At 41.0% G+C, this 21,006-nt stretch overlaps 1 protein-coding gene and 1 long non-coding RNA gene across 2 annotated transcripts in view; one reads left to right on the top strand and one right to left on the bottom strand.

The window, feature by feature from the left end:
• The window catches only part of RET (ret proto-oncogene), a 106,597-nt gene that overhangs the window by 5,583 nt on the left and 80,008 nt on the right, over positions 1-21,006 (top strand). The window contains exons 2-5 of the mRNA XM_040702280.2: positions 2,570-2,665; positions 5,037-5,162; positions 5,500-5,650; positions 14,084-14,293. The gene's annotated coding sequence lies outside the window, so the exon portion shown is untranslated. The remainder of the gene's footprint in view (positions 1-2,569; positions 2,666-5,036; positions 5,163-5,499; positions 5,651-14,083; positions 14,294-21,006) is intronic.
• LOC121111190 lies at positions 5,813-20,939 on the bottom strand. Its single transcript, XR_005860939.1, has 2 exons — positions 18,019-20,939; positions 5,813-11,576 (listed from the first exon to the last, which is right to left on the bottom strand). It is a non-coding gene; the product is annotated as an uncharacterized LOC121111190 (long non-coding RNA).

The following is a 21,006-nucleotide window of genomic DNA, read 5'->3' as shown; positions in this document are numbered from 1 at the left end:
TTATCAATCAGACTGTTTTGGCTTGTTGTTTGTCTGTCACGTCTCTGCCCTCTGTGACTACAGCGATTTGTTTCTTTTCTGTCCTACAGAGACTAACGTGATGTGATGTTGATTTGAAAAACTAGTAGAGTAGCTAGCCTTTCATTTATCTCAAGGAGGATGCTGAAACTAAATCATTACTCTGCTGCTGAAATAAAGGAATTATGCGGGAGTTACTCAGCAGTAAGGACCCTAAGCTTGTTCCCAGAGCAGCTTGGTTTACTGAAAAATGACTGCTGTGTGAATAAAGTCCTGTTCCTCATCTGAAATTCTATAGTACTCATTCCAAATAGTCCTAGGGATTTTTCAACATATTTTAAGTGCTTATTAACAAGAACAACTTAAAAAAATGGGGTGCATATTACCAAAGGAAGTCAGGGATAAATCACTCATCATTTTTGCTTAATCCTAAGTATCCCCTATAGCCACTAGGAAAAACTTTGCTTAGTCGTGCATTTGTTCAGGAATATCTATTTGTAATTTGTGAAGCTGTGATGCCAAATGGAGTGCTTCTGCAGTAGGTCGTAATTCAGCGCTCAAAGTACACTGCAGGGTACTGTTGATGCCTAGCCCAAAATGAGAGGACAGGAAAAAAAATTTGAAAGTCTGATTTCCTGAAATAATTTTTGTGAAGGCACATTTAAATAATCTATCAGCTTCCACATCCTTTAAAATAAAGGTTGCTTCCCTTCTAATTCTTCTTTTCCTGTATAGGTGATCTTTTTAGTCAAGCTAACCCTTTCATCTCTTGGCCACAGCAGGAAAAGATGTGGGGATTTCTTTGCATATCACTGCACATCATCCTTTCACGTTGCTATTTCCAGAGTCTTTTTCTTTTCAAATTTTTCATCATATTCTCTGTATTTACAGTATTATTTAATTCTTTGTAACACCCACATGCTTGATTGTCATTGCGGTAGGGTACAAAAGCGATTGCTTTGAAAGCTGTCTCTTGACTAGAAAATGAAATCTTCAATCTTTGTGTGCTCAGCTCCTCCTTCCAAAACTACCGGGCAAACCCCTCTCAGATATGAATTTCATTTGGAACAGCTCCTTCTTTCTGCAGAGGAGAAAAATCATCAAATTGTCATTGATTTGTTTTACCTAGTAGGCTTCAACGTTTGGAAACCTTTCTTATATGAAAGCTATGACTCAAATAATGAAACAAAAAGCACTAGTGGCTCACGGACAGTACTGAGCTCTTTTTATTCCATATTAATAAGAACTCAAATGACCTTTGAGGCCTTTAACAGACATAGAAAGAACTTCATGATTAGCGCTCATTCACATCTAGCGTGTGAAGGCAATACTGAAAATAAGAAGTTCAGTGTCAGAAGATTTTCTGAGTTCTGCTTGTAATTTGTGGAATTCATGCACCCACAGTTACCCAGCTGTTTGGAAAATAGAAATGAAAATATCTTAAACTTACTTAGAAGGTGAGTTGCAGAAAGTTTTATAGTGAAATATGAGCCTAACACATGGTCTAGGCTCATGGTTATTGTATGCAGCAACAAACTAAAGCAGTTGGCTCAGGTAATTAATTACTCAACTGAGGTTCTGTGGGTTTAATTAGGGGAGAATCAGAACATACTACCTCCACATTCTTTGAAAAAGAGGTCTGAACACTTCAAATTTTCTAGTACACAGGGCAAAATATTTTCCTGTCCAGGTTGCACCAAAGAGCCTTTTCTTCCATAGTGTATTTGCTAAGCAAAGTCAATTTGTGATAGAAGTGCACAATGTGGATTGGAAGAAATGCTCGCAATTCTAAACTTGTTCTGCCGTAATTGTCCCATAATTATCATTATATTGTTCCAGAACTGTCTCTGAAATGGAATTCTCTATACAGAGTCACTTGTATGAATTATCAATCCATAAATTACTTGTTTTCTGTGATTTCACTGAGATAGGCAATAGAGGCAGGGACATTGCTGCTTGAATGTTACGAATCAATCCCAACATAAAATGAAGGCTTTATTAACATTCAAACTGCACTTTCCCTTCCCACAGAAATGTTTTATATTGCTATGGCTAACTGTGTCAGCAGTCAGACTAGACATGGACTCACTGCCAATTAATATAAAAATTCTTTTATTTGATTTACTGGGTGAGATTGAGAGGACAGAATGATTTTATTTTATTTCATGCATTCCCTTTCCCCGGGCTTCACCTGATTTGAGGCATTGGCTCTCTGGGTCGGTGTACTTTAAAGTTATTAATTATTTCACTTCAATCTATAATAGTTAATTAAAGCTTAAAACAAAAATAAATTGCTTGTGTTTGGTGAAAATGTTGCCGGTCAGATGGGATTTTAGCAATATAATGGAGCCAATAGGCTTGTTTTGTTTATAGCAGTCTTGGATGACCTTGAAATGTTCATCTGGCCAATGTGGACTCTTTAAGATAAGAACCCAATTTCTTTTCTTCTCTTTACCTGGGTTAGGATTAACAGTTCGCACTATCAAAAGGATATTAGCACATGACAAGCCTACAGATATTTCTTAATGTTATTTCTCTTGCCGTCCCTCAGAGCCAGCATGAAGGCACTGTCAGCAGAACTCATACGTGTTTGACTGCAACTCTGTCTGTACAGAGAAGAAGGCGGCTTTAATATTCACCCTTCAAGGTTTGCTATTGCATTTCTTAAAGCCTCGTTTCATGACTGAGCCGAGGAATGCTGTTGTTTTGTTGCTCTGAGAGGCAGAATTTAGAAATGGAAAAGTTACTAGATTGAAACAGACGTTTTCCTGCATCAGTAGAACAGAGAGCATCCAGATAAAGACTCAGATATTAAACTCTCCTGACCCTTCTCTTCTTTGCCAGGATGATTAAAGTCCAAAGGATTTTATATTTGGTATCATTTAAAACCAGCTGGGCAAGAAAAGCCTTTTCACAATGCCACAAAATATCCTGCCCTATTCAAGAAATCTCGGATAGCTGCTTTGCTATTTCTGTAATTTTCAGTTGTCAGCAAGGACTGGAAGGACACGTTCTTTCCTTAAAGAATAACAAAAACAAAAACCTTTTCGGTAATCAACTCTATCAAATGATGTGAACCCTTCCATTTTTATCCCCACATTCACAAGTACTCAACACACCATGATGCCATAGCTTATATCCAGCTGGTTTCTTGTTGTTTTTAAGGTAATTATCTGTGAAGATAACTAGCCCTTTTTTGATCATTGAGGGATTTTTAAACTTTTTACAGTAATATAGACACCCTGTTTTCTTTTCAGTTTCAAGTGTGGCCTCACAAGGTCCTTCCTCCCATCTTTTCTTTTGTGTTACAAAGGCACTCCTTTAAAGGCAGCATCTGGGCTGCAGTTTACACTTGCTCCCATAAAACCAAACATTAAAAACGAATTTTAGAAAGGTCATTGTATGGTCTGTGAGTGCCAATCTGATATAGATGTTACACACAACTGAATACAGGCAAATGCCCTTTGGCTAAGATCAAGTTTAGCTGTGGTTTAATATCTGATCTATCTTAGGTCTAGAATTTTTCAAGATGGAGTTTAGAAAAAAAAACTTATTGTGTAATTTTTACTCACTTTTTTTGGGGGGTAGGGGAGTGGTGGTATTTTATACTTCTAAAGATGTTGGATCCAGCTTTTGAAATGCCTTTGGATATATGTATTCACTGGAAATGGAACAGGTTGCTTGGGGTTGAGTGGGTGTCCTGTCCCTGATGGCATTCAGGGTCAGGTTGGATGGGGCTCTGAGCACCTGATTGAGCTGTAGGTGCCCCTGTTCATTGTAGGGGAGTTGGACTAGATGACCGTCAAAGGTCCCTTCCAACTCAAAATGGTTCTGTGATAAAGCAATACGTTGCCAGCTTCATTTTCCTAGAAAATAAAAATTTGGGAAAAAATGTAAACATCATACACAAGTGAAAGGCAAACGGCTTGCAGCCAGCCCACAAAAGTGAAAGTCCTGTCTGTTTTCTTGAAATCAGGACTGATGTGGGGTGATTTAGCCTGTGTGAAATAGATTGCTAAGTTAAGGTGTTGTTTAGTGAAAGCTTAATCAGTTCAGGTTTGCACTTACCTTTGGCTTAGTGATAATGTAATTCTGAGTACTTTCTCCCTGTTGTGTCTCCTTGCTATTGTTTCCCTTTAGCTTCACTGGGTCTTTCCTTAAATTACTTGATAATAACTTCAGTAGGGTCATCTCTTGCTTTTTATAACCAATTCGGATATCAATTCTGCATTTGAAGCGTGGACTTCATGGTATTACTAACGTTAATAAATCCACTTTGAATTTAGAATTGCTTACTGTTGATCATCTGACTGAGATAAAATTGCTGATCTAGTGATTAAATACTGTGTTTCTATATCTTTTAACCTGAATCATCACATAACAAGAAAAGGGACACTGAGTTTGCGAAGTATTGGATTTCATTAGATGTCTCGAACACCAGCAGGTTTTTGATTGGGTATAATAGCTTTCTGACAGCTTACTTAAGCAGTTCTCATAGTTTAGCTTCATTAGTTGTATTTTCCTTCCCTGTGTGTCCCAGCAGACAGTGCTTTCACTTGGACATGTAACAAAGGGAATAATGATTAGCTCGGGAAGGGGAGTGTTATCCTCAGCACGTCTCAGACATCATGGGCAGAGGTCTTCAGTTATTGCAGTTGGTCTAGAAATAAACCTACTGTGAGAAAGGTAATTGTGACAAAGGCTGGATGCCAGCACAATGGATGAGTGTGGATAAAGGTGTCAGCAAGGCTGCATGGCCAAAAGATTTTGCGCGTGCTCAGAACCTACAGGTTGCACTGCCACTGACCAAGGGCTCAGGTGAATGCTCAGTTGCTCACATTCTGGTTCTTGGTGTTATAAATTACGCTGTATTGACAAAGGGGTCAGGGCTCTGAAGGTGCTGTCGTATGATGCGGGATGCTGACATTACCAGTGTTCCCCTAACAGAAGGCAATATGCGGGTGCGATGTGGGCTTAGAGAGCATAAGCTTTGTACAAACATTGTGCTCTTTCTGCAGGTTAATCAGGTCTTTAATAAAAGACCATGGAAATGTCAGCAGTCTGAACAAACAAACCAGAACTGTAACTGAATGTTCGTTCAAACAAAGAAATATAAACCCTCTTTATTAATGTTCTTCACACAGGTAGGAAATGGATTCGAGTTATAATTAGAAATATATATTTTCTAAATATTATCTATAAGCTCCCGTACATGCTTGAATATGCATTATACGTATTAATCTTGCAGATGTGACCGTGCTTTAAGGCTTATAGTCCAAAAACTTTTTAATGAAAACAGGTACTTGGTAAATTCATTAAATAAATGGAAGAATTAGCTAATTAAGCCACTCGTTGCATTGAATTAATTAAGAGATTATAATGATAGAATGAAAAAAAAAGGATTTTTTTTCAAAGCAGAAAAATAATCATGTCTCTTTTTGATCATTGATAGCAAAACGTTCAGCCAACTTTTTCTTTCAGGTAGTGGTGGCATACAGCTATCTATGGAAATATTCTCTGCTCTGAATACTGGATGATGAGACTGATGAGTGCCTAGTAACGACTGACTTAAAATATCTCATTTACTGCATCTTGAATCCTAAATTAGATCTTGCTATTACTTCCTCTCCAGGTCGGTATTACTCCTATGATTTTCTTATAGAGGGTTTTTTCTTGCTGTTAATACAAAAATTATCCAACAATTTTATTTGCTTGATTGTATTTTTATACAAGTTATTTCTCTGTTCTTAAAACCCTGTACTAATATATATACATATATATACACACACATATATTATATGTATGTAATATATTTCTGGATTGCACATCTGCAAGATCAACATCAAAATAACAACAGAATTTTGAAGCAGTGATAGATGGGAGAGAGGGATACTACACTGTTTTCCCGTTGTGGATAGGTGGGAATACAGTTGCTAAAGCAAAATGGACTTAGGTTGCAGCAAGGAAAGTTTGGTATAAGGAAAAACATTTTCTAACTTCTTGTGTCCTTTGAAGTTAAGGATACGAAGCACTGGAACAGGAATCCTAGTTGAGCTCTGGAATTTCTGCTTGTTTTTAAGGAATAGACAAATATCAGTTAGCAGTGACAATTGTGAGAGGTCCTTCTCTGGAACAGGGGATAAACCAGGTAACCTTTGTAGAAGAATGTGTGTAGAAGGAAATGTTATAATGGCACATGTCTTGAAAGACCGACAAGAGAAAGTCAGTGTGGATCTCATCAAGTTTCATATGGAATGTCTTCTCCTTCCCCTTCTCCTTCCCCTCATAGTTTTCAGGTGGAACGGTTTTCCTTAAAGCATACCATGGACCTTGTCAAATTTGACTGTTCAGAACCATGATCCCTGCTACTGGATCCTCCCCATGAGCTCAGATTTGTCTGTGTTTGCACTGCTCTGCTGGAGATAGGGTGAAAATGAAGACTGATGCTTAGCGATGCAAAGCAAAGTTTAACTGACATTTAATTTCGGTGAGACTTCTCCTTTTTAATGCTGTGCTCTCAGCTGTGATATTCGACCAGTTTTTGACAGAGGTGTGGTGTAGTACTGTTGTAAGAACATGTGGAGGCAGGAGGGAATGGGCTTGAGAGATAAAGCCAGGTGTGGGGCAGCTGTTTCTGAACAGCCAAAGAGATAGAAGTGTTACTTTAGAGAATCACGCTGTGAATAGCCAGTCCTCCAGCGCAACCTGCAGTGGTAGGTAAAAAAATCCAGTAATGACCAAACCATTGGATTTGTATTCTGCTGCTGAGTAGCCAAACCTAGCTTACTGATTTTCTCCAAAGCTTGTTGGAGCAGGGTAAGAAAGTTTCCATCATCATTAGTCTTTGCAAAAAGGGACTTGAGAGTCTACTGTAGTTCCTGTTGGGTACTGTCCCTGTCACTGAACATACTATCCAGATGTTAGCAGGGATAGCTTTGCCAGTGTGTTTATGGGAGAGGCCAAAATGTGGAGAGGCACAGACTAAACTAAATCCTTCCTTCCTTCCTTTCTTCCTCGTCAAGGCCTTAGCAGTGTACGTGAACAGTGAAACTAACACTTCCTCTGCAGTGCCTGTCTCGTGGATTAATGGCAGAATTTAGTCTCCCTGCATGTTAACATGCGCTACTCTCTCAGCAGCAGTAAATTCACACAAAACTATCAGCAGTTCACCAAAAACATGGAGTCCTGTGCTCTCTCGATTCACCTCAGGTGCACCGTGCCTGAGATTTCATATGAGTAAGTCTCCTTGATGACTCGTGCACGAGGACAGGCATATTGCTGCTTTAATTACTTATAATGAAGGATCACGGGACAGTGATGTCATCATTTTAAGACTTGCTATGTCTAAGTGCACTGCCAGGAAGAGAAAAGATGAATGATGATTTATGTGCCTTGGATAGAATTCAGGTAAAAACCTCTTCAAAAATGTTAATTATTTGAGGTCACTTTCTATTACATAGGATCTGTTCTTTAGAATTTCTCACAGGTTAATAGAGATGATTCAGGAGGTCTCAGCCTGGATTGGTCTGACGAGAAAAAGCAGCAACTGTGTGGGGGAGGGAAAAGAAGGAGACAAAGGGTGTGATTTATCGATGTGCACTTTGCTATTTGTGACTAACAAAGAGATGGTTCACAAATGTCTCAGGCTCAAAGCTGTGATCTGTCAGAACTGCTGAGCTGGGGAAATACTACCACTAAGTGAAAATAGATTGGTCAGCAGTTAGAGACTTATCTGCAAGGAGGTCATCGCGTACTATCTGTACGTGCAGCAGGAAGATCGTTTGGCTGGGTTAGGAGTGAGATAACTTTGTTGCAGTGTTGTCTGTTATCAATCAATAGTTTTAATTAGTTACAGGATTAACTAATAAAAACCCTTGCTGATTAATTGATTTTTTTTTTTTTTTTTTAAATCTGGGTAACGCTTGCTTTATTACGGAGGTGATTTTTCATTTGAACTAAATGCTTTAGCCCAAATGCAGAGGGATTTTATTGTTTCTGAGGGAATGAAAGAATACTGGGGCGTGTAGGAGAAGGAACACTGATGTCTGTCAGGAAAGCAAATATCAAGGATACTGGTGATCAGTGTTCGCCTTACAGTTATTTGGAGGTTCTGTGAAATACTTTGCAGTCGTTCACACATTTGTTGAAATCTACTGCCATTTGCCCCCTTTTTGTAATGAAAGGGATAGGGATTGATACGATAAAGTTTTTGTTATTTTCTGTAGTAAGGCTGATTGCATCACCACCTGTAAATACCTAATGTATTTACTAACTGATAAATCTAACGCTTAAATACAGGTTTCTTAGATAACACCTCAGCTCTCACACATGTGCATATATGCATCCATTCTCTATACTTTGAATAGACAAACTGGTACTGGGGTAGTGGTGTGGATGTGCATTTGCTCATCGTCGATCTGAGACAGGCGTTGCTGCAGCTAGAAGGACCCACTGGAGTAAATGAGTGATGACATGGATTTGACTCGTAATTTCCTGATTGTCCACACTTGTATGTAATTATACCTCATGGTAGTATCTGCATGGTGGCAAAGATGTTATATATATCCCAGGAAAGAGTTTGAAGATTGCCTGAAAATAAGTGAAACAGCCCATCTTGCATGAACCAGTTGAGTTCCTATTAATATTAACTATCTAAATGCATACTTAGAAAATGAGCTGTGAAGTCTCAAAGTAAGCTTTCCAGGAAAAATGAACTGAGCTGCGCTGCATGAAGGGTTGTAGCGCATTTGTACGCTAGGTTTTTAAGTGTGAACCTTAAATAAAACAGAGCGTAAGTTAATCGAATAAGCCAAGCAGTTCCTCCAGGGTTAGATTTGATTTTTCTTCATCTCAATAGCTTATGCTGTTCTAGTGTTGAATGCTTTTTATTTTATGTCCAGTGACTATCAGCGATCATGGCTCTCAATTCAGAAAGCATCCAGGCTTGCTTGTTTGCTTCGTGAGGCATGCATTAGGTTAGACTGGTGACTTAGAACATCCAAACAGTAATGTGACTGAAGTCCCCCTCAGATGATCATCGGTCCATCCTCAGGCCCAGCAATCTGACTAACCTCTGCAGGATCAAAATCAGTTACGTCTTGATGATTTTCAAGGGATAGAAGCACATGGGGGCAACATCAAACTGACTTAAGATGAAGCAGCCCATCATCCAGTCTTCAACTGTGGCAAGCTGTGGGTGCTTTGTGAGGATGGTAAAACACAGAATGGACAGAGAATGGGAGAATGTACACAATAAAGCTTACTTGGGGGCTCCACCCCAACTTTGGTGACATTTTGCCTCTTCCTGCCTGCCAAATACAGTGAATAGGTCTGTAGATGTGGACTCTGAACCATGTTCCCAGCTATGCTACCGGCTCTGGGCAGCTTACTTTATATCACTGTCCAGCTTTGTGGTCTCTGATAGCAAATGATGTGTTTTTCACTGATTCCAAGTGATTCCAACGTAACTGTGGGAACAGAGAGGACGTGGTTAATGTTCAGGCAGGTGCATTCAGTGATCTTTTAGGTCCCTTCCAACTGAACTGTTTTACTGGAACATTAAATTTGCCATGCTTGTGAGTTACCCTCATGAAAAATAATGTATTTGTATTAGATAAATTATAGGCTTTATTGCATAGCAGCAGGATAAACAAAATATGTTGTTCTAATGGTTGTAATGTGTTTGCTTACTCTTTATTCTTCTGTTTGCTTCATTCTTGGCATCTAAATAGGAAGAAGTAGTGAAGTTTTTGCAACAGTAACTGTGTAAATGAGAAAGCTTCAGTCTTCGTTGAGGCACCACATCTCTTTACTACCTGGTGGCTTTGCTGCTACCGTTGGCTGCGGTTTCTTGAGCCATTCAGCTTTTTTGGGTAGCTAATGAATGGTCTGCTTTCAACAAATGAAGAGTATTACCATAATTACTTTGCGCATGTAATATTTCCAGCTATGAATATTTGCTAAGCTTTAAAGGAGCCTTATGCAAAAGCTGTGAAGTAGATAATATGCAGAAGGGAAACTCATCCATGCCGGATCCATGCTTTAGAGCAGGCACGTCCAGCCTACAGGCAGACAGCTGGTAATGTAAACTTAAAACATTATTATGTGATTTTTAGCAAAACTATGCTTAGGGAATAAACATTTGACCAGGTGAAATACTCTGCTTGGAAAATAAATTTCCTGATTCTATTCCCATTGCCTTTAAACTCCATCATCATTCCTGTCCCAAATGGCGCAGGTTTTAACACCTGGGGCTAGCTTTAGATTCTGGCTATATGGATCGTAGGCTGATGTGAGCCATATGTGAGCTGCCTGTCAATTTGTACTAGGTCAGAGGCAGCAGTAAGTCAGCTTTCCCAGGCCTGCTGAGCAGCTCAGAGTGAAAAGGCCATTCTAGTGGGCTCTGTCAGCAGGCTCTGGGCCACGGCCACCAGAATTCGATGAGACACCAGAAGCCTGAAACCTAGGAGACAGTTTGGCCCTGGGATCTCAGCTTCACCAGGAGACTGATCCGGGTGGATTACGTACAGCTAAACCTCAAGTCAGTCCTGATGTTTCATTCTACATTGGTACTAAGCTGTTGGGCAGGACTTGGACAAAGACAGAGGTTATCCTGCCTGAGGGTGTCCTGACGGATGGAATCATCATTCCATTATGCAGCCGATACGTATCCCTCAGGTCATCTCACTGTGACTCCCGTTAGCCTTAGAGGCTTTGTGTCTCTATTACGTAGCCTCCAGAGAAGCACTTGAACAGTTAGCAGAAGATGCATACAGCAGAATGAAAAATTACCTAGAAAAGTACAAGAAGAGGTGAACAACCAGAAAAGAGTACCCGAGTGCTGAAAAGTTTGGATAAGTTTGGAGCATAATTTTTTAGTGTGATCACACAGAGGAGATATTTTGAATTCCTGTTCATGCAGAATTTGGTAGTGACATGAAGTCATCTGTCTAAATTCTGAATCATCTTTATGAAGTCACTGAAGTTTTTTTTATGGCAATAATCAATAAAAGCTTCCTTGCAGTCTTTTACTTGAAGTATTCTTTGGAGGGAAAACTACTCTCTGTTGTTCTGTCTCATGGACAATCACAGGAAGTATAAAGGGACAGACGTGTTGCTGACCCAGTACAATGGCATGTATTCAGAAAGGATGGGTCAGATTCACAATGAACACATACAGCAAAGCAACCTTGACTGTATAAAGACATCCAGCCAATAGTCTGATTCATATTCTGGAGCAATACTCCTAAGCTAAAACCAACAAACTCAGGAGCTGTGGGACACCGTCAGGTGATGTCAAAAACTTGAAGTCTAAGATGTCACATACCTAAGGCAGTTGGTCCTCTAAAATATGATTCTGAATAGTGTTTTTGGTTGTGCTGATGTTTGTTTTGAAAGACTCTTGCAGAAAAGCTCATCAGTGATGTGATTCTCCAACTTCCTGCTCCAGTTGGTTTGTGCTGGTGGCTCCTGTCATTTTCAGTTTATTGAAACTTCTTCCAGTCCCCACTGACTTGAGACCGACTTCTGGCAGTGCAGGCATTCTTCTTCTCAGTTTTCTGTTGAACAAAATGTCAGCAGGTGACAATCAGTGTTTCTTTAGAGCAGTTAACACAGTTAAAGAGTCTTATTCTATAGCCATTTCTTGTGAAAGCTCTGGCACTGTTACCCACTGGCCTTGTAGATGGTGTATACTGTGGGCTGTCAGTTTAGTGTCTAACGCTTCAATACAAGCTGCTTAATCTCCTATCCTGTTATCTGTGGAACCTTGTCAAGAAGTGCTGTGTTAAGCATGCAAATCGCGGTCTCCCGTTTAGCTTCTTGGAGGACTATATCAAGTCAGTCTGAAGTTCACTTACCCCATGCTTTTCCGTATTTTCTGGCCAGTAGCATAGAAGGATATGTACAATTTGCTTCAGATACTTTTTTTGTGCAACTTAAAGATATAGTGCCCCTTGAAAAAAAAAAAAAACTTTCCCAATAAAGCTGGGTTTGCGATCATCAGAGTGCAATTAAAATTCCCTCTAAAATAATACATAAGTACTTACAAACATATAGGGAGTCAAGCTGTATTATACTGGCATTCCTTCTCAGTTCCCATTGCTTCTGTGGCCATACCACAGCTTCAACCAGTATAACATGAGGCTTCATTTCCTGTCTGCATAAGTCAGCACAACCTGTATGCCCGCATCCCCACAACTCCCTGCCCTGGGATTTCGTCTCTTACAGAGTCTCAACCATCACGAGTTACAGGGATGACAGCTCTCCTGTATGTCAGACAGCCCTTTTCATTCAGCGATGCCTGATGTAAAGCATTTGCTGAAGTACCAACATACACACACACGCAAAAATTAAGACAATAACTGCCTTCCCCATGGGAGCACTTCCTAGGCATTTGTTCCTGAAATATGTCAAGTCTCTCTAAATTGACTTCTTAGGTTCACTGCACGGCTTCTCTTTCAATCTCAATCTTTTGTCCTTTCTCTGCCTTAGCTGTGTATATTTTGTTACTCCTTCAACATTTGATTTATTTGTGCAGAGACCAGCTGTGCCTGCTTAACACGAGATGTATTGTAGGAGAGCTGAAAAGGTCTGGTTTAACTAAAAATATTGGGGCTGGAAAATGCTGATTATCAGTTGATGGATCGTTTGATTTACCTGCTTTCTGTTTACCTGGATCAGTCAAACCAGTCTCTCCCAGGTGCTAACTGAATAATGTTCCAGTGCAGTAAGTATAATGGAAAGAAAAAACATAATTTCAGACCATATCCCACAAATTCCATTTGCCAGATTTTAAGAGACAAAAGCCAGCAGTCTAAAATTATGTCTTCCAATTAACGAGTGCAGCGTCTGCTCCACAACCATTGCCTTTCATCAAATACAGCCTGCTTGTTTGTATTTACTGAGCTCTTAGTTATAGTTAAATGTTGCCGTACCTGCTAACAACACTCCAGCAGCTGTCTTGAATTACTGTGAGCTGCCACACAGTCGTGAACTGGAAACAAGAAACTGTCTCCTTCGTGTGCGCTGCTTCAGAGAATTCCAAGGAAGACAAATTTCTCCGAATTAAAATACAGGATGCTCTACAACAACCAGGTAGCGCAGTCAGTTCGGCTACTTAAAGTCTGTTCCTAACTTAAAAGAGAAGCTATCGATAATAGAAGATAGACGTTAAAAATAGGACAGTAACCTACTTCTGGTGATCTGCTTTGGGCATTTAAACTTCCTCTTTACTTTCTCCCCTGGGTTCTGATTCCTTCTCTTTAAGTTCAGGGAAGTCAGGACGCAAAGGAATACTGCAATGAACTTACAAGCTTTTACATTATTGCTTTAAGTGCATGAAGATAGGCATAATTTCACTTCAACAGAACTATTTTCTTCTTTCTGAAAACAGAAAAACTCAGTAAGTGAAGTGTTTTGGCTTGTCACCCTGGAAAAAAATAATGTGTTTTCTGTACTACAGAGCCTTAAGGCTACATAGGGTGGTAGTGGGTCAGGAACCTCACGTCTTGGGGTGAATCTCTATTGGACTGGCCATGGCTTAACATCCATTTCTCCTTTATTGGCCATAATCATTTTGATAACTTTCTAGCTCTTTTTAAGCTCAAGCTATGATCAAATTCCATAGGGAAAGCATTAATCACGGCTTTCTTCACGTGCGTGTGGGGGGAAGTTGATTGTTTGTTTTAAGGATAAACAGATTATACTAGTATGCTTGGCATCTTGTGTAATTATAATATATTGTATCTTCGTAGGCTGCAATTTTCCCTTGGAATGGGTTGGTTTCAGTCGTTTCAACTTTTGTGGTAACTTAAGCAGCGCTCATTGTGGCTCCACGTGGTGCAATTCTTAAACATTGTTTTTAAGAATGTTTTTAGGAAATGATGTAGTGGAAAAGCTTGTATTCATGGAGAATAGAATCATGGGAGAATGGAATTGCTCAGGTTGGAAAAGACCTTAAAGATGATCATTGGGCACTCACAATTTACCTGTTCAGTCTGAGCTTACTCCCTTTGTGCAGAGTATATGTCAGATAATACGCAGTTATGTCTTCTTGCATTTACAGGACTCTGTACTTGAAGCACGGGAAGAACAAAGCAGAGCATTGTATTAGCCAAGGGATGGAGATTAAATCTTTGGGTTGGATGCCAGAAAGTTACCAGTTCGACCACTACTCCTGACACTGACTTCTGGGTCCTGAATTAAGGCTTAAAATGCATATTGCTGACCAAATGGAAAATATATGGGCAGTCTTCATTCTCACATTTCCTCGCAGGTAAGCTCTTGATTTCATTTTTAACCTAACGTTATTTAAATGTAGAAGCTGTGTGCATGTGTAATAGGAAAATACATTCTGTTAGATTGATAGGACATAGGGGCAAATGTGCCTCTATAAACCATGGTATGAATGAAGATGTGACCTGACTGAGTGCTTTCTTTTATGGCCACGATACCATATTATTTAAAGGTGCACTTTATGCACCAGTATGTATGCAGATCTCTTGAATTAACTTTGGATCGTATTTCTTGGTTTCTAATGATTACAGTTTTGTAACGTATGGTTTAGAAAGTAAATCAGATTATGTAGATCATTTAACCCAATACAGGTTAACTTAGAGGTGAAGTCCCCTGTAAGTCCTGAATCTGATATTTTTATACTAATTCCTATAGTGATGAAATTAATTGTTCTTCCATTGAATGTGATCTTCTCTTCATTAACTTAAGCGTGCCTTCATGCTTACATTCCTAACTGAATAATGGTCATGATTTTGTCGAGTCTTCCCCCGCAGAATTTGATTTGATGGTTTAGGAGACTAAAAACCACCCATTCTCTGCTTCCCACAAAACAAGGGTTAATCCCCCAAAACACAGGTTGTCATAGCTCCAATTCTGAACCTATGAAAGTTAGTACCAACTGGGGCCCTTGCCTGCTGTCAGTTGAGCTATGAAGAAATAGATATAGAAGAAAGGCTTTTCTTTCTCTTCAGGAGATAGATCATCATACATAAAGGTAGCAGGGTGTAACTTTTTTGCTGCAAATGCTTTCTTTTGTGGAAGACAGAATGATTTGAGAGTTCATGCCTGATCTGTGTAAGTGGTGTAGTAGACACGTGCCCTGTGCTGCAAGAAGTTGTAGCTACTTCACACACAGGAGAGGTCAAATAGTAGTTTGTAGGACAGGTTACTGCAGTTCAGTTCCTCAGTTCTGTCAGAGGGTAAACAGGGCAACATAGAATCATAGAATGGCCTGGGTTGAAAGGACCACAATGATCATCCAGTTTCTACCCCCCTGCTATGTGCAGGGTCGCCAACCACCAGACCAGGCTGCTCAGAGCCACATCCAGCCTGGCCTTGAACCCCTCCAGGGATGGGGCATCCACAACCTCCTTGGGCAACCTGTTCCAGTGCATCACCACCTTTAATATCATTTGAATATTTACTGAACTCATGGGATAGAAGTTTGACTTGGGATGACAATGGAGGCATTGCTCCAATGACAACATCAACACCCTTAGCCCTGGGCTCTGCATAAGCTGTGTTGTGGTTTTTGTTTGGACACAACCTGTATGGGAGCCGATGGAGGATGGTAAGCCAGCTGCTGCCATGCTTTTCCAACCTCCTGGATCCATGGTAGGATCCAACTTCCGCTAGGACTAAAGGACTTTGGCATAAACTCATCTGTGACTTCAGGTGGGCACTGCAGCATGTAGTGAAGCTGCAGGATGTGATGGAAGAGCAGTGCAACTGGCAGGTCACCTCTAGTTCCTGCATGCAGCAATGTCTGTGCAAGGAGATTGAAGCCTTTTCCCAGTAGAAGTGTGGCAAAGGTAAAGCTGAAAAGATTTCAGGGCTTTGTTGCTCAACCTAGAGCAATTCAGATTTTGTACTGCTCAAGTGTTTTTTTTTCTTTCACTCTAATTTAATTACATTTCATATTGAACTGTAAGCATGTGTATATTTTGAGTAGGTTTCTCTACATTACTGGTTATTTTAAAAACTATTATGATTGAAACTCCTATTTGCTTTCCAGGTTTGAATCCTCCAGAGTATGCTGTGGCCATCTTTTCAAATTCTCTTTGTATTATTCAAGGAAGAAACAAAAGAGAAGCTGAGATTAGCAAATATTTACTGTGCTTTTAGGAAGTATCACAGCTTGATCTGGCTATTACTATTTTTGCTAGGGTTGGTAATGGAGTGTCTGATAGGGTCATACACATACCAGGCTGAGTTGTAAAATGTGATCTGTGAATCTGTGTTGAGCAGAATCATCCTCTAACATTTTGACCTCTCTCCACTGCCTCACTAGGGTTGCATTTGCTAGGCAGTGAGAACAAGCTTGCGTTGGCCATTCCCTGGGCTGTATTTCTTTATGAATAAGTAGGCAACAGAAGTTTCACATTCTCAGGTGGCACCAAAGAAACAGGGATGAAAAAAACCCACTTTTTATCATTATGATTATAGCAGTTTGTGATTTTCTGGAAATGGACACGGAGAAGAGTCGAAGTTGTTTTATGTTTTGTTAGCTGGTTTCAATTTATCAGCTGCCAGTTGCAATATATTTTTCTAACTAGTTGCACTGTAACTTCTGGAAAAACATCTACCCCCTACTATTTAAATTCTGATGTGTATGTTCTTGTGCGTGTTCATAATGTTTCCAGACAGATTCAAAATGTTTGTTTAAAAGCTAGAAAAATCTGGTCTTCCAAGTTCAGAAGAGCTTTGCGGCTCCTACTGGTGTGCAGAGATTTATCATACCGATGTCTGTTAATACCTCAGGGAAATTAATGCTTCTTGAGTAATGCAGTGAATGTTGAGCCTCAGTGCCAAGGTGCTTGTGGGTTACGACTATTGGGATGATGTTATAGTGTGGTTCCAAGCAAAAAGAGCTGTTGCAAATGAGATAATCATGAGTCATCAGCCATGTTGCTCATCCAGATAGTAGCTGGGGGGTATTCCTGTAGCAATGGAATGGCAGCTGTGGCACAGCCATGCTGACTGCCCTGCAGTGAGCTCATCAACCTTGCAATGTTGCGGGCTCTTTTGCATGGGGCAGCGTGCATCGTCAGTGCCAGAGGTTGACAGCCAGTTGTAATCTCTCTTCTATAATCCTGATGCTCTGCAGTAGTAGGGAGCCCATAAACAGGAGGGGAGTCAACTCTTTGAGAGGGTTGGACAGCAGGACAAAGGGGAAATGGTTTTAAGTTGAAGGAGGGAAGATTTAGGTTGTGTACCGGGGGAAGTTCTTTACTATGACAGTGGTGAAGTGCTGGAACAGCTGCCCAGAGAGGCTGTGGATGCCCCGTCCATCCCTGGAGGTATTCAAGGGCAAGTTGGATGGGGCCCTGGGCTGCCTGGTCTAGCATTAGATATGGAGGTTGGCGGCCCTGCCTGTGGCTGTGGCATTGGAGCTTCACGATCCTTGAGGTCCCTTTCAACCCGGGCCGTTCTGTGAGTATAAAAAATCAGACTGGGATTTGAATTGTGTTTTGTAACCTGTGTGGTAAGTACACCATTAAGTGTTAGTTTGTATTAGGGTGAACAAATTCATGTGCCTCTTAGTTGATATAACAATGGCACAAAAACTGAAATGCTGTCCATTCTGTCCATTTTCAGGGCTAAAGTAACAAGGTAGGTGCAAGAGAACATCAGCTTCTTGATGGAAATGATATATGAAAACACCTGTTGTTGCCATGTATGGGAAGAATTTGTTTCACCTTTGCATGGAAATACTTGAGCATTGTAAGCCTAATATGTGTTAGTACAGTCAAGCAGGTGAAAATTTCAGGTAAATCAGTGATGTGAGAAGAATTTTATTACTGACTTCTGCTGGCATCAGACAGCAAGTTCTGTTTTGCCCAACAATCTGATGGCCGTCATTTACTATTTCATGATGCGGCCAGCTCACAAGGATGGTACTTTTGTCAGGTCTCCGTGGTATTTTGGTTCTTCCTAGTTTATCCCAGGCTCCCAATCTGCTAGTGTGCTTTCCCTCACACATACCTCTGCTTCCTTCAGTCCTTCGTCAGTGCTTCCGCAAGAATCCTGCTTTGCCATGAAATTGGTGTGTTGGATGAGGTGGAGTGTTGTTTAAACTTCTTGTGATCAGGACAGTTGGTGACACTATTTCTGCAGAAGAAAACTTCTTCTTGAAGGGAATGTCTTCTTGGTTGTCTTTCCCACATGAGGAGAGTCTGCTAGGTTGGGTTTGCTGCTTTCTCCTGGTGGTGATGCGTTTCTGACCATTTCGTAGCCCTTCTGAGTGAGCACTGCAGGTAAACATTCTGGTCTTGGCTCCTTCAGTGACCTCAGATAGACAAAAATCCAGTAGGTGGCGTGGACTGCCGGGCAGTTTAAATGTCAGCTTTATGTATTAAGTGGGGAAGAAAGGAGTAGACAGAGTGATAAGAAAATGAAGCCCACGGTTTGTGGAAAAACATGTGAAGAACTTGAATTAAGTGTGTCATAGAGATAAATCTCTTGTGATTGTTAGGATCTCTCTGTTTACCATTAGATCTGCCTCAGGAAGAACATTTGTCCAGTGCCATCTTATATATAGCTTGACAATTTGATCACAAAGTAGAGCTGTTAACAACAGCAGGTCCAACTCTGAGACTCCACAACAACCGACTTCAGATTGTGGGGAAAATAATGTTTAAGTTTTGCAATGATCAAAAATCAAATGTTGATCACAATGTTCCAGGAGGAGTTTCTTCTAATGAAATATTTTGGTGTTCATTTGTGACTGTATGGAAAGCATGGAAAGGTGAAACCATCCTCAAGTGTCCTGTCTTGGTGCTAACTGAGCATGACCCCAGGCTTCTGATGAAACTAAGGAACAGTTATCAATTAGCATTGGTTTCAGGAAGCATTATCATATCAAGACATCTCAGGGTGCCTTTATAGAAGAAAAAATACACTAATTTAATAGCTTGGTCTGCTGTGCCAAATGAATGACTCAAAGCAAAGCAGAAATAAATGACTATGAGCTATAGTTTCACAATTGCACCAGCCTACAGGAAAGTGTCAATTTATTTTCAGTGTATTTTTGCTGGGAGTGATAGGAGATACCATTACAGAGCTCGAGCTTGTCTGGAGAGTTAAGGACACCAAGCTTTTTATTCCCTATTTACCAACGCTGCTTTTGATTTCAGTTTTCAGAAGACCTTTAGGCAACAAAACAGGTGAATGACAGCAGTGTGCATTTTATGTGTATCTGAGCAGATGCTCACTGCTGGAAGAGGTTGTTGGCATAGGCTTGTGCTCCTCTACTAAACTCAAGGACAGATGCTTCACAGTCCATGTTGGGCCTCTTTATGGCTGTGGAAACAGGGATGGCCAGAAAGTGTTTCATGGGTATTCGAATTTTGGGTGAGAAATTCTTCCATTGTTGTTGCACGGTTTCACAAGACACTGCAGTTTGATTCTTTTGCATTTTCAGGCCAAACTGCACTTCCTCAGTGCACTGTCACTTTTCTTTGGTGAAAGCTTGTGGGGTATTGAAGACCATAAAGCAGAACAGCTCAGTCCAGGACAGTGACTACTTTAGTGCTGGAGCGATGGCCATGCTGGCTGGGATGCTGAAGACATGGATATCTACTCCCTTTCTCATCCAAGTTGGCAAATTTTTCCCACGTGTGCTCTGCGGAAGCCACAACCCCTTGAAAACGTATCAATCTGCTTAAGTTAAAAGCCTGGAAATCAGGTGAAAAAATGATTCCGGTGACCTTACTTCTGCTCCTTGTATGACGAACACGATGGCATCTCAAACCGGTTTTAATGCACTGGAGCAGAGCCTGAAGTTGGCACAGGAGTACAGCTTTGGCTTCAGTTGCTGAGATGCCAGAAGAGATTGGAAGTCCTTGAAATTGTTCCAAGAAGTCACTTTGTCCTGGCTGGAAACTGGCATTTATCAGTGCAGATGATAGTGGTGTATTTTAGATGGCATCAATATTGATTTGTATACAGTGCGAGCTTTTAAATATGATTTAAGATAAAGCTCAACTAAGCCTAAGACGTTTCTCTACGAAGCATTGATTTAATGTTAATGTTTTATATATTGCTTTCTTTGCGATAGCCTTCCCCCCGGCGTATGGAGCCATCCCAAAAATGCTTCTTGGGTCCCCCTATCAGGCGGCTGTGAAAGCCCCACAAACACTTCTGCACGTGAGGAAGTGTGCAAAGGCTACATTCATGCTGTCCATCAGGCAGCTCCAAACACAGTGAACGTATGGCACTCAGTGGTACTCGTCTTGAAGTCGTTCTTTCCCTGCCGTGTGCTTGCACTTGTGTTACTTCCCAAAGAGGAACATGGGGATGCTTGATGGAGGTGCAGGAAGGCGAAAATGGGTTTCTTTCTTTTACCAGCTCTATGGGGCAGCCCTTACATTTTGCATGTTAGAGTGTAGTGCGTTTTAACTGAAGCCTTAACTAGGCGAGGAAGAATTTCCCGTTTGATTTGTAGTTAATCTAGAGCAGTTCTTGCCGGGTGAAATTACAGTTTGCGATGAGTGTCATTCGCCGTGTGCGTCTCCTTGCTCGTTCTAGGGCGTTTCAAAGTGAGCAGAGCGGTAGCTGCCGCCCGGTGCCTGAATGCTGCCGTCCGGATCTCCCAGCAGCGCGGCCGTGGCGAGACATCAGCTTAGAGCGGAGGCGAAGGGAACATCTTGCCGGCAGGTTGGAGCGCCCGGGCGGAGAGATGATGCCTGGGGCCGGCTTTAGCCAAGGGGCTTTGGGAGCTGCTCTCGGAGGGGGCCGTGTGCGCCCGTCCGGGGGCTGTGCCGCGTCCAGGCGCGGCGCACCGAGCGCTCCGCCCGGCGTTGGAGAGCAGCGGCTTTCCGACCGCGTTTCTCAGCAGGCCGACCTGTTGTTGAAGGGATTGTTTTGTTTTGCCTTGCTTCGTTTTTTTTTTTTTTTTCCTTTTTTTTTTTTTTTTTTCTTCCCGCTTGCGGTTTAAAAGCGGCGTTTGGCCGCTAAGCGGGATGCTTGCAT

Source organism: Gallus gallus, chromosome 6, assembly GCF_016699485.2.
Source record: "Gallus gallus isolate bGalGal1 chromosome 6, bGalGal1.mat.broiler.GRCg7b, whole genome shotgun sequence".
Taxonomy (NCBI): domain Eukaryota; kingdom Metazoa; phylum Chordata; class Aves; order Galliformes; family Phasianidae; genus Gallus; species Gallus gallus.
Note: the sequence above shows the minus strand (reverse complement) of the source record. Positions and strands in the feature narration are given on the sequence as shown.